The sequence below is a fragment of the Panulirus ornatus genome, chromosome 7 (genome assembly GCF_036320965.1).
Source record: "Panulirus ornatus isolate Po-2019 chromosome 7, ASM3632096v1, whole genome shotgun sequence".
Classification (NCBI taxonomy): domain Eukaryota; kingdom Metazoa; phylum Arthropoda; class Malacostraca; order Decapoda; family Palinuridae; genus Panulirus; species Panulirus ornatus.
In genome coordinates, this window is record NC_092230.1 from 50,891,015 (window position 1) to 50,903,231 (window position 12,217).

The 12,217-nt window shown below is 41.2% G+C and overlaps 1 protein-coding gene across 3 annotated transcripts in view; it reads left to right on the plus strand.

Annotated features, from left to right (window-relative positions):
* The window catches only part of LOC139749639 (RUN domain-containing protein 1-like), a 250,604-nt gene that overhangs the window by 100,500 nt on the left and 137,887 nt on the right, over window positions 1-12,217 (plus strand). The window lies entirely within an intron of this gene.

Consider the following 12,217-nt stretch of genomic DNA (forward strand, 5'->3'; position numbering starts at 1 on the left):
GGATTTCCAGCCACCCGCTCCCTCCCCTTTTAGTCGCCTTCTACGACACGCAGGGAATACGTGGGAAGTATTCTTTCTCCCCTATCCCCAGGGATAAATATATGTATATATATATATATATATATATATATATATATAATACGTGGGAAGTATTCTTTCTCCCCTATCCCCAGGGATATATATATATATATATATATATATATATATATATATATATATATATATATATATATATATATATGTTTTCCCTGGGGATAGGGGACAAAGAATACTTCCCACGTATTCCCTGCGTGTCGTAAAAGGCGACTAAAAGGGGAGGGAGCGGGGGGGCTGGAAATCCTCCCCTCTCGTTTTTTTTTTTTTTAATTTTCCAAAAGAAGGAACAGAGAATTGGGCCAGGTGAGGGTATTCCCTCAAAGGCCCAGTCCTCTGTTCTTAACGCTACCTCGCTAATGCGGGAAATGGCGAACAGTTTGAAAGAAAGAAATATATATATGTGTGTGTGTGTGTGTGTGTGTTGGAAAGGATCACAATCTTGTGCGTGATCAAGATATTCCTATGAGTCCATGGGGAAAATGAAACACGAAAAGTTCCCAAGTGCACTTTCGTGTAATAATCACATCATCAGGGGAGACAAAAGAGAGAAATGTAACCCTCTTTCACCTGTACTAAGTAATCTTTATATAGAATTTTTTGAAACAAAATTACTAAAGGATATCTTACCTTCTAATGGAATTTGGTTTAGGTATGTAGATGATGTTCTTTGTGTTTGGCCAACAAATGAAAATTTACAAATATTTCTCCCCTTACTTAACAATTTAGTACCTTCTATCAAATTTACTGTAGAAAATGAAAATAATGATATGTTACCATTTTTAAACTGCATGATCCACAGACAAGGAAACAAGTTTAAGTTTAGCATATACAGAGAACCCACCAATGTATGCTCATATATCCATTATTACTCATCTCAACATGACAGAATTAAATTATCATCATTTCAATCTATGTTCCTTGGGGCATTACGTATTTGCAGTCCAGAGTTTATTGATGATGAGTTTGAGAAGATATATTCTATTGGATCTAAGTTAAAGTACCCAAGATCTTTCATTGATAAATCCCTTAAGTTAGCAAAGAAATCATTTTATAGAGTTGAGCCCAAACCTCCCATTGACACCAAGAATCTTTTAGTTCTCCCTTTTGATAATAATTTCACTTGGCTTCCCATGTTGCTTAATTCCTTTAATGTAAATGTTGCCTTTGAAAACAATAATACTGTAAAGAATATCTTAATCAGGAATTCACCAGAAAATTCTCTTGGTTGCATCTATAAAGTGCCTTGTGGAAACTGTGATAAATTTTATGTTGGTCAGACTAGTAAAGATCTTTCTGTTGGACTTAAGCAACATAAATATAGTATAAGAATGGGACAAGAGTCAAATGCCTTGTTTAATCATGTTAAAAACTATGATCATTGTATTGATTGGAGTAACGCCATCTCAGTTATTAACTCTAACTCTATTACCAAGAGAAATATCATTGAATCATCTATTATTAGATGCACAAAGAATTATAATCTTAATATTTGTGATGGTCTATACAAATTGGATAACTTTATTGTTGATAAGATTTGTAAAATGATAAGTTTATGAATGCTCGTTGTATGTTTTAGACAATCACATGTTTACCAAATGGCATCCTAGCTTCGTCTCTTCGATGTATATCAACTGACTGTTATATTTCTCTCTTGTGTCTCCCCTGATGATGTGATTATTACAGGAAAGTGCACTTGGGAACTTTTCGTGTTTCATTTTCCCTCTGGGCTCATAGGAATATATATATTTATTTATTTACTTTGCATTGTCGCTGTCTCCCACGTTAGCGAGGTAGCGCAAGGAAACAGAGGAAAGAATGGCCCAACCCACCCACATACACATGTATATACATACACGTCCACTCACGCAAATATACATACCTATACAACTCAACGTATACTCATATATACACACACAGACATATACATATATACAAATGTACATAATTCATACTGTCTGCCCTTATTAATTCCCATCGCCACCCCACCACTCATGAAATAACAACGCCCTCCCCCATCATGTGTGCAAGGTAGCGCTAGGAAAAGACAATAAAGGCCACATTCGTTCACACTCAGTCTCTAGCTGTCATGTAATAGTGCACCGAAACCACAGCTCCCTTTCCACTTCCAGGCCCCACAGAACTTTCCATGGTTTACCCCAGATGCTTCACATGCCCTGGTTCAATCCATTGACAGCACGTCGACCCCGTTGTCATATTGTTCCAATTCACTCTATTCCTCGCATGCCTTTCACCCTCCTGCATGTTCAGGCCCCGATCACTCAAAATCTTTTTAACTCCATCCTTCCACCTCCAATTTGGTCTCCCACTTCTCCTCACCCTCCACCTCTGACACATATATCCTCTTTGTCAATCTCTCCTCACTCATTCTGTCCATTCGACCAAACCATTTCAAAACACCCTCTTCTGCTCTCTCAACCACACTTTTTATTACCGCACATCTCTCTTACCTTATTATTGCTTACTCGATCAAACCACCTCACACCACATATTGTCCTCAAACATCTCATTTCCAACACATCCACCCTCCTGCGCACAACTCTATCCAAAGCCCACACCTCACAACCATATAACATTGTTGGAACCACTATTCCTTCAAACATACCCATTTTTGCTTTCCGAGATAAAGTTCTCGACTTCCACACATTCTTCAAAGCTCCCAGAATTTTTGCCCCCTCCCCCACCCTATGACTCACTTCCGCTTCCATGGTTCCATCTGCTGCCAAATCCACTCCCAGATATCTAAAAACTTCACTTCCTCCAGTTTTTCTCCATTCAAACTTACCTCCCAATTGCCTTGCCCCTCAACCCTACTGTACCTAATAACCTTGCTCTTATTCACATTTACTCTCAACTCTCTTCTTTCACACACTTTACCAAACTCAGTCACCAGCTTCTGCAGTTTCTCACATGAATCAGCCACCAGCGCTGTATCATCAGCGAACAGCAACTGACTCACTTCCCAAGCTCTCTCATCCGCAATAGACTGCATACTTGCCCCTCTTTCCAAAACTCTTGCATTCACCTCCCTAACAACCCCATCCATATACAAATTAAACAACCATGGAGACATCACACACCCCTGCCACAAACCTACATTCACTGAGAACCAATCACTTTCCTCTCTTCCATCAGGTACACATGCCTTACATCCTCAATAAAAACTTTTCACTGCTTCTAACAACTTGCCTCCCACACCATATATTCTTAATACCTTCCACAGAGCGTCTCTATCAACTCTTATCATATGCCTTCTCCAGATTCATAAATTTTTTTTTTTTTTTTATTATACTTTGTCGCTGTCTCCCGCGTTTGCGAGGTAGCGCAAGGAAACAGACGAAAGAAATGGCCCAACCCCCCCCATACACATGTATATACATACGTTCACACACGCAAATATACATACCTACACAGCTTTCCATGGTTTACCCCAGATGCTTCACATGCCTTGATTCAATCCACTGACAGCACGTTAACCCCGGTATACCACATCGCTCCAATTCACTCTATTCCTTGCCCTCCTTTCACCCTCCTGCATGTTCAGGCCCCGATCACACAAAATCTTTTTCACTCCATCTTTCCACCTCCAATTTGGTCTCCCTCTTCTCCTCGTTCCCTCCACCTCCACCTCCGACACATATATATTGCAATGGTATCAACAGAGGGATACGAACCCTGGGTAGGGCGCCTGACTGCCCCGGCCACAAAGAGGTTAAAGATAATAATAATGGTCTTTCAGAAACTTGGGTCCGCTGGAAGATACTGGACTGCAAAACCAAGTGTAGAATCCCTTTATGCTTGAGACAGTTGTTCTCTCTTTGTTTATAGTTGTGTTACTGGAGTGATAGTTTTCATACATGGTGTTTTGACAAGAAAATAGTGAAAATTGGAGAAAAATGTAGCTTAGACATTGAAGCTTATTGATACAGTGGTTAGATTGATGAGAACTGCTATTGACGTTTGTGTGGATAAATTGTGCATTTCCTTTTTCCATAGCCAGAGGTTGAACCATTGTGTGACATTCAGTTTTTCGTTCATTTCAAGCTAGAAGTTTCAGTTTTCTAAATTGTTTCTTACATTTTTCATATGTATGTATATGTATGTGTGTGTATGTGTATATGTATAAATATATGTATATTATCCCTGGGGATAGGGGTGAAAGAATACTTCCCACGTATTCCTCGCATGTCGTAGAAAGCGACTAGAGGGGACGGGAGCGGGGGGCCAGAAATCCTCCCCTCCTTGTATTAACTTTCTAAAATGGGAAACAGAAGGAGATTCATAAATGCTACATACAAATCCATTTGCTTTTCTAAGTATTTCTCACAAACATTCTTCAAAGCAAATACCTGATCCACACATCTTCTACCACTTCTGAAGACACATTGCTCTTCCCCAGTCTGATGCTCTGTACATGCCTTCACCCTCTGAATCAATACTCTCCCATATAATTTCCCAGGAATACTCAACAAACTTATACCTCTGTAATTTGAGCACTCACCTTTGTCCCCCTTGCCTTTGTACATTAGCACTATGCAAGCATTCCACCAATCCTCAGGCTACTCCCCATGAATTATACAATCATTGAATAAACTTACCAACCAGTCAACAATACAGTCACCCCCTTTTTTAATAGATTCCACTGCAATACCATCCAAAGCCGCTACCTTGCCGGCTTTCATCTTCCGCAAAGCTTTTACTACCTTTTCTCTGTTTACCAAATCATTTTCCCTAACCCTCTCACTTTGCACACCACCTCGACCAAAACACCCTATATCTGCCACTCTATCATCAAACACATTCAACAAACCTTCAAAAAACTCACTCCATCTCCTTCTCACATCACCACTACTTGTTATCACCTCCCCATTAGCCCCCTTCACTGAAGTTCCCATTTGTTCACTTGTCTTATGCACTTTATTTACCTCCTTACAAAACATCTTTTTATTCTCCCTAAAATTTGATGATACTCTCTCACCCCAACTCTCATTTGCCCTCTTTTTCACCTTTTGCACCTTTCTCTTGACCTCCTGCCTCTTTCTTTTATACATCTCCCACTCACTTGCATTATTTCCCTGCAAAAATTGTCCAAATGCCTCTCTCTTCTCTTTCACTAATACTCTTACTTCTTCATCCCACCACTCACTGCTCTTTCTAATCTGCCCACCTCCCACGCTTCTCATGCCACAAGCATCTTTTGCGCACTCCATCACTGCTTCCCTAGATACATCCCATTCCTCCCCCACTCCCCTTACCTCCTTTGTTCTCACCTTTTTCCATTTTGTACTCAGCCTCTCCTGAAGGTGAAGGTGACTAAAGGGGACGGGAGCAGGGGGCTGGAAACCCTCCCCTCCTTGTATTTTAACTTTCTAAAAGGGGAATCAGAAGAAGGAGTCATGTGGGGAGTGCTCATCCTCCTCGAAGGCTCAGATTGGGGTGTCTAAATGTGTGTGGATGTAACCAAGATGAGAAAAAAGGAGAGATAGGTAGTATGTTTGAGGAAAGGAACCTGGATGTTTTGGCTCTGACTGCCACATTATTCACCTTTGCATTCAAATAACCCATCATTATAACCCGGTCTCATGCATCAAAACTACTAACACACTCACTCATCTGCTCCCAAAACACTTGTGAGGAGTGCTTATCCACCTCGAAGGCTCAGAGTATGGTGTCTAAATGTGTGTGGATGTAACCAAGATGAGAAAAAAGGAGAGATAGGTAGTATCTTTAGGGAAAGGAACCTGGATGTTTTGAAAAAAAACTCGAGGGTAAAGGGGAAGAGTGGTGAGGCAGGTCAGGAGAAAGGTGCAAGAGGCAAAAAAGAGAGCAAAGAGAGTTGGGTTGAGAAAGTATCATTAAATTTTAGTGAGAATAAAAAGATTTTTTGAAGGAGGTAAATAAAGTGTGTAAGACAAGGGAACAAATGGGAACATCAGGGAAGGAGGCTAATGGGGAGGTAATAACAAGTAGTGGTGATGTGAGAAGGAGATGGAGTGAGTATTTTGAAGGTTTGTTGAATGTGTTTGATGATAGAGTGGCAGATATAGGGTGTTTTGGTCGATGTTGTGTGGAAAGTGAGAGGGTTAGGGAAAATGATTTGGTAAACAGAGAAGAGGTAGTAAAAGCTTTGCGGAAGATGAAAGCTGGTAAGACGACAAGTTTGGATGTTATTGCAGTGGAATTTATTAAAAAAGGGGGTGACTGTATTTTTGACTGGTTGGTAAGGTTGTTTAATGTATGCATGACTCACGGTGAGGTGCCTGAGGATTGGCAGAATGCTTGCATAGTGCCATTGTACAAAGGCAAAGGGGATAAAAGTGAGTGCTCAAATTACAGAGGTATATGTTTGTTGAGTATTCCTGGGAAATTATTTTTTTTTTTTTTTTTTTTTTTTGCTTTGTCGCTGTCTCCCGCGTTTGTGAGGTAGCGCAAGGAAGCAGACGAAAGAAATGGCCCAACCCACCCCCATACACATGTATATACATACGTCCACACACGCAAATATACATACCTACACAGCTTTCCATGGTTTACCTCTTTTTATTTCCACACATCTCCCTTACCCTTACGTTACTTACTCGATCAAACCACCTCACACCACACATTGTCCTCAAACATCTCATTTCCAGCACATCCATCCTCCTGCGCACAACTCTATCCATAGCCCATGCCTCGCAACCATACAACATTGTTGGAACCACTATTCCTTCAAACATACCCATTTTTGCTTTCCGAGATAATGTTCTCGACTTCCACACATTCTTCAAGGCTCCCAGAATTTTCGCCCCCCTCCCCCACCCTATGATCCACTTCCGCTTCCATGGTTCCATCCGCTGCCAGATCCACTCCCAGATATCTAAAACACTTCACTTCCTCCAGTTTTTCTCCATTCAAACTCACCTCCCAATTGACTTGACCCTCAACCCTAGTGTACCTAATAACCTTGCTCTTATTCACATTTACTCTTAACTTTCTTCTTTCACACACTTTACCAAACTCAGTCACCAGCTTCTGCAGTTTCTCACATGAATCAGCCACCAGCGCTGTATCATCAGCGAACAACAACTGACTCACTTCCCAAGCTCTCTCATCCCCAACAGACTTCATACTTGCCCCTCTTTCCAAAACTCTTGCATTCACCTCCCTAACAACCCCATCCATAAACAAATTAAACAACCATGGAGACATCACACACCCCTGCCGCAAACCTACATTCACTGAGAACCAATCACTTTCCTCTCTACCTACACGTACACATGCCTTACATCCTCGATAAAAACTTTTCACTGCTTCTAACAACTTGCCTCCCACACCATATATTCTTAATACCTTCCACAGAGCATCTCTATCAACTCTATCATATGCCTTCTCCAGATCCATAAATGCTACATACAAATCCATTTGCTTTTCTAAGTATTTCTCACATACATTCTTCAAAGCAAACACCTGATCCACACATCCTCTACCACTTCTGAAACCACACTGCTCTTCCCCAATCTGATGCTCTGTACATGCCTTCACCCTCTCAATCAATACCCTCCCATATGATTTACCAGGAATACACAACAAACTTATACCTCTGTAATTTGAGCACTCACTCTTATCCCCTTTGCCTTTGTACAATGGCACTATGCACGCATTCCGCCAATCCTCAGGCACCTCACTGTGAGTCATACATACATTAAATAACCTTACCAACCAGTCAACAATACAGTCACCCCCTTTTTTAATAAATTCCACTGCAATACCATCCAAACCTGCTGCCTTGCCGGCTTTCATCTTCTGCAAAGCTTTTACTACCTCTTCTCTGTTTACCAAATCATTTTCCCTAACCCTCTCACTTTGCACACCACCTCGACCAAAACACCCTATATCTGCCACTCTATCATCAAACACATTCAACAAACCTTCAAAATACTCACTCCATCTCCTTCTCACATCACCACTACTTGTTATCACCTCCCCATTTGCGCCCTTCACTGAAGTTCCCATTTGCTCCCTTGTCTTACGCACTTTATTTACCTCCTTCCAAAACATCTTTTTATTCTCCCTAAAATTTAATGATACTCTCTCACCCCAACTCTCATTTGCCCTTTTTTTTTCACCTCTTGCACCTTTCTCTTGACCTCCTGTCTCTTTCTTTTATATGTCTCCCACTCAACTGCATTTTTTCCCTGCAAAAATCGTCCAAATTGCCTCTCTCTTCTCTTTCACTAATACTCTTACTTCTTCATCCCACCACTCACTACCCTTTCTAATCAACCCACCTCCCACTCTTCTCATGCCACAAGCATCTTTTGCGCAATCCATCACTGATTCCCTAAATACATCCCATTTCTCCCCCTCTCCCCTTACTTCCATTGTTCTCACCTTTTTCCATTCTGTACTCAGTCTCTCTTGGTACTTCCTCACACAAGTCTCCTTCCCAAGCTCACTTACTCTCACCACCCTCTTCACCCCAACATTCACTCTTCTTTTCTGAAAACCCATACAAATCTTCACCTTAGCCTCCACAAGATAATGATCAGACATCCCTCCAGTTGCACCTCTCAGCACATTATCATCCAAAAGTCTCTCTTTCGCGTGCCTGTCAATTAACACGTAATCCAATAACGCTCTCTGGCCATCTCTCCTACTTACATAAGTATACTTATGTATATCTCGCTTTTTAAACCAGGTATTCCCAATCATCAGTCCTTTTTCAGCACATAAATCTACAAGCTCTTCACCATTTCCATTTACAACACTGAACACCCCATGTACACCAATTATTCCCTCAACTGCCACATTACTCACCTTTGCATTCAAATCACCCATCACTATAACCCGGTCTCGTGCATCAAAACCACTAACACACTCATTCAGCTGCTCCCAAAACACTTGCCTCTCATGATCTTTCTTCTCATGCCCAGGTGCATATGCACCAATAATCACCCATCTCTCTCCATCAACTTTCAGTTTTACCCATATCAATCGGGAATTTACTTTCTTACATTCTATCACGTACTCCCACAACTCCTGTTTCAGGAGTACTGCTACTCCTTCCCTTGCTCTTGTCCTCTCACTAACCCCTGACTTTACTCCCAAGACATTCCCAAACCACTTTTCCCCTTCACCCCTGAGCTTCGTTTCACTCAGAGCCAAAACATCCAGGTTCCTTTCCTCAAACATACTACCTATCTCTCCTTTTTTCACATCTTGGTTACATCCACACACATTTAGGCACCCCAATCTGAGCCTTCGAGGAGTATGAGCACTCCCCGCGTGACTCCTTCTTCTGTTTCCCATTTTAGAAAGTTAAAAAAATACAAGGAGGGGAGGATTTCTGGCCCCCCGCTCCCGTCCCCTCTAGTCGCTTTCTACGACACGCGAGGAATGCGTGGGAAGTATTCTTTCACCCCTATCCCCAGGGATAATATACATATATATATATACACATACACACACATACACACACACACGCACATATACACACACACACACATACATATATATACATATGAAAAATGTAAGAAACAATTTAGAAAACTGAAATTATATGGGAGGGTATTGATTGAGAGGTTGAAGGCATGTACAGAGCATCAGATTAGGGAAGAGCAGTGTGGTTTCAGAAGTGTTAGAGGATGTGTGGATCAGGTGTTTGCTTTGAAGAATGTATGTGAAAAATACTTAGGAAAGCAAATGGATTTGTATGTAGCATTTATGGATCTGGAGAAGGCATATGATAAGAGTTGATAGAGATGCTCTGTGGAAGGTATTAAGAATATATGTTGTGGGAGGTAAGTTGTTAGAAGCATTGAAAAGCTTTTATCAAGGGTGTAAGGCATGTGTACGAGTAGGAAGAGAGGAAAGTGATTGGTTCTCAGTGAATGTAGGTTTGCGGCAGGGGTGTGTAATGTCTCCATGGTTGTTTAATTTGTTTATGGGTGGTGTTGTTAGGGAGGTGAATGCAAGAATTTTGGAAAGGGGGGCAAGTATGCAGTCTGTTGTGGATGAGAGAGCTTAGGAAGTGAGTCAGTTGTTGTTCGCTGATGATACAGCGCTGGTAGCGCTGTATCAATCAACACGTAATCCAATAATGCTCTCTGGCCATCTTTCCTACTTACATACGTATACTTATGTATATCTCTCTTTTTAAACCAGGTATTCCCAATCACCAGTCCTTTTTCAGCATATAAATCTACAAGTCCTTCATTTCCATTTACAACACTGAACACCCCCATGTACACCAATTATTCCCTCAACAGCCACATTACTCACCTTTGCATTCAAATCACCCATCATTATAACCCGGTCTCATGCATCAAAACTACTAACACACTCGCTCATCTGCTCCCAAAATACTTGCGGGGAGTGCTTATCCTCCTCAAAGGCTCAGATTAGGGTTTCTAAATGTGTGTGGATGTAACCAAGATGAGAAAAAAGGAGAGATAGGTAGTATCTTTGAGGAAAGGAACCTGGATGTCTTGGCTCTGAGTGAAAAAAACTCAAGGGTAAAGAGGAAGAGTGGTTTAGGAAGGTCTTGGGAGTAAAGTCAAGGATTGGTGAGAGGACAAGGGCAAAGGAAGGAATAGCACTACTTCTGAAGGAGGAGTTGTGGTAGTATGTGATAGAGTGTAAAAAAGTAAACTGTAGATTGATATGGGTGAAACTGAAAGTGAATGGAGAGAGATGGGTGATTATTGGTGCCTATGCAACTGGTCATGAGAAGAAAGATCATGAGAGGCAAGTGTTTTGGGAGCAGCTGAGTGAGTGTGTTAGCAGCTTTGATGCACAAGACCAGGTTATACTGATGGGTGATTAGAATGCAAAGGTGAGTAACTTGGCAGTTGAAGGTATATATGGTGTACATGGGGTGTTCAGTGTTGTAAATGGAAATGGTGAAGAGCTTGTAGATTTATGTGCTGAAAGAGGACTGGTGATTGGGAATACCTGGTTTAAAAAGAGGGATATACATAAGTGTATGTATGTAAGTAGGAGAGATGGCCCAAGAGCATTATTGGATTACATGTTAATTGATAGGCACATGAAAGAGAGACTTTTGGATGTTAATGTGTTGAGATGGGCAACTGGAGGGATGTCTAATCGTTATATTGTGGAGGCAAAGGTGAAGATTTGTAGAGATTTTCAGAAAAGAAGAGAGAATGTTGGTGTGAGGAAGGAATGGGATGTATTTAGGGAACCAGTGATGGATTACACAAGAGATGCTTGTGGCTTGAGAAAGGTGGGAGGTGAGCAGATTAGAAAGGGTAGTTAGTGGTGGGATGAAGAGGTAGGATTGTTAGTGAAAGATAAGAGAGGTGTTTGGACGATTTTTGCAGGGAAGTAGTATGAATGACTGGTAGATGTATAAAAGAATGAGGCAGGAGGTCAAGAGAAAGCTGCAAGAAGAGAAAAAGAGGGCAAATGAGAGTTGGGGTGATAGAGTATCATTAAATTTTAGAGAGAATAAAATGGTGTTATAGAAGGAGGTAAATAAAGTGTGTAAGACAAGAGAACAAATGGGAACATTGGTGAAGGGGGCTAATGGGGAGGTGATAACAAGTAGTGGTGATTTGAGGAGATGGAATGAGTATTTTGAAGGTTTGTTGACTGTGTTTGATGATAGAGTGGCAGATATAGGGTGTTTTGGTCGAGGTGGTGTGCAAAGTGAGAAGGTCAGGGAAAATGGTCTGGTAAGCAAAACAAAGAAGAGGAAGTGAAAGCTTTGTGGAAGATGAAAGCTGGCAAGGTGGCAGGTTTGGATGGTATTGCAGTAGAATTTATAAAAAAAGGGGGTGACTGTTGTTGTTGGTTGGTTGGTGAGGGTATTCAGTGTATGTATGGTTCATGGTGAAGTGCCTGAGGATTGGCAGAATGCATGCATAATGCCATTGTACAAAGGCAAAGGGGATAAAGGTGAGTGTTCAAATTACAGAGGTATAAGTTTGTCGAGTATTCCTGGGAAATTGTATAGGAGGATATTGATTTAGAGGGTAAAGGTATGTACAAAGCATCAGATTGGGGAAGAGCAGTGTGGTTTCAGAAGTGGTAGAGGATGCATGGACCAGGTGTTTGCTTAGGGGAATGTATATGAAAAATACCTAGAAAAACAGATGGATTT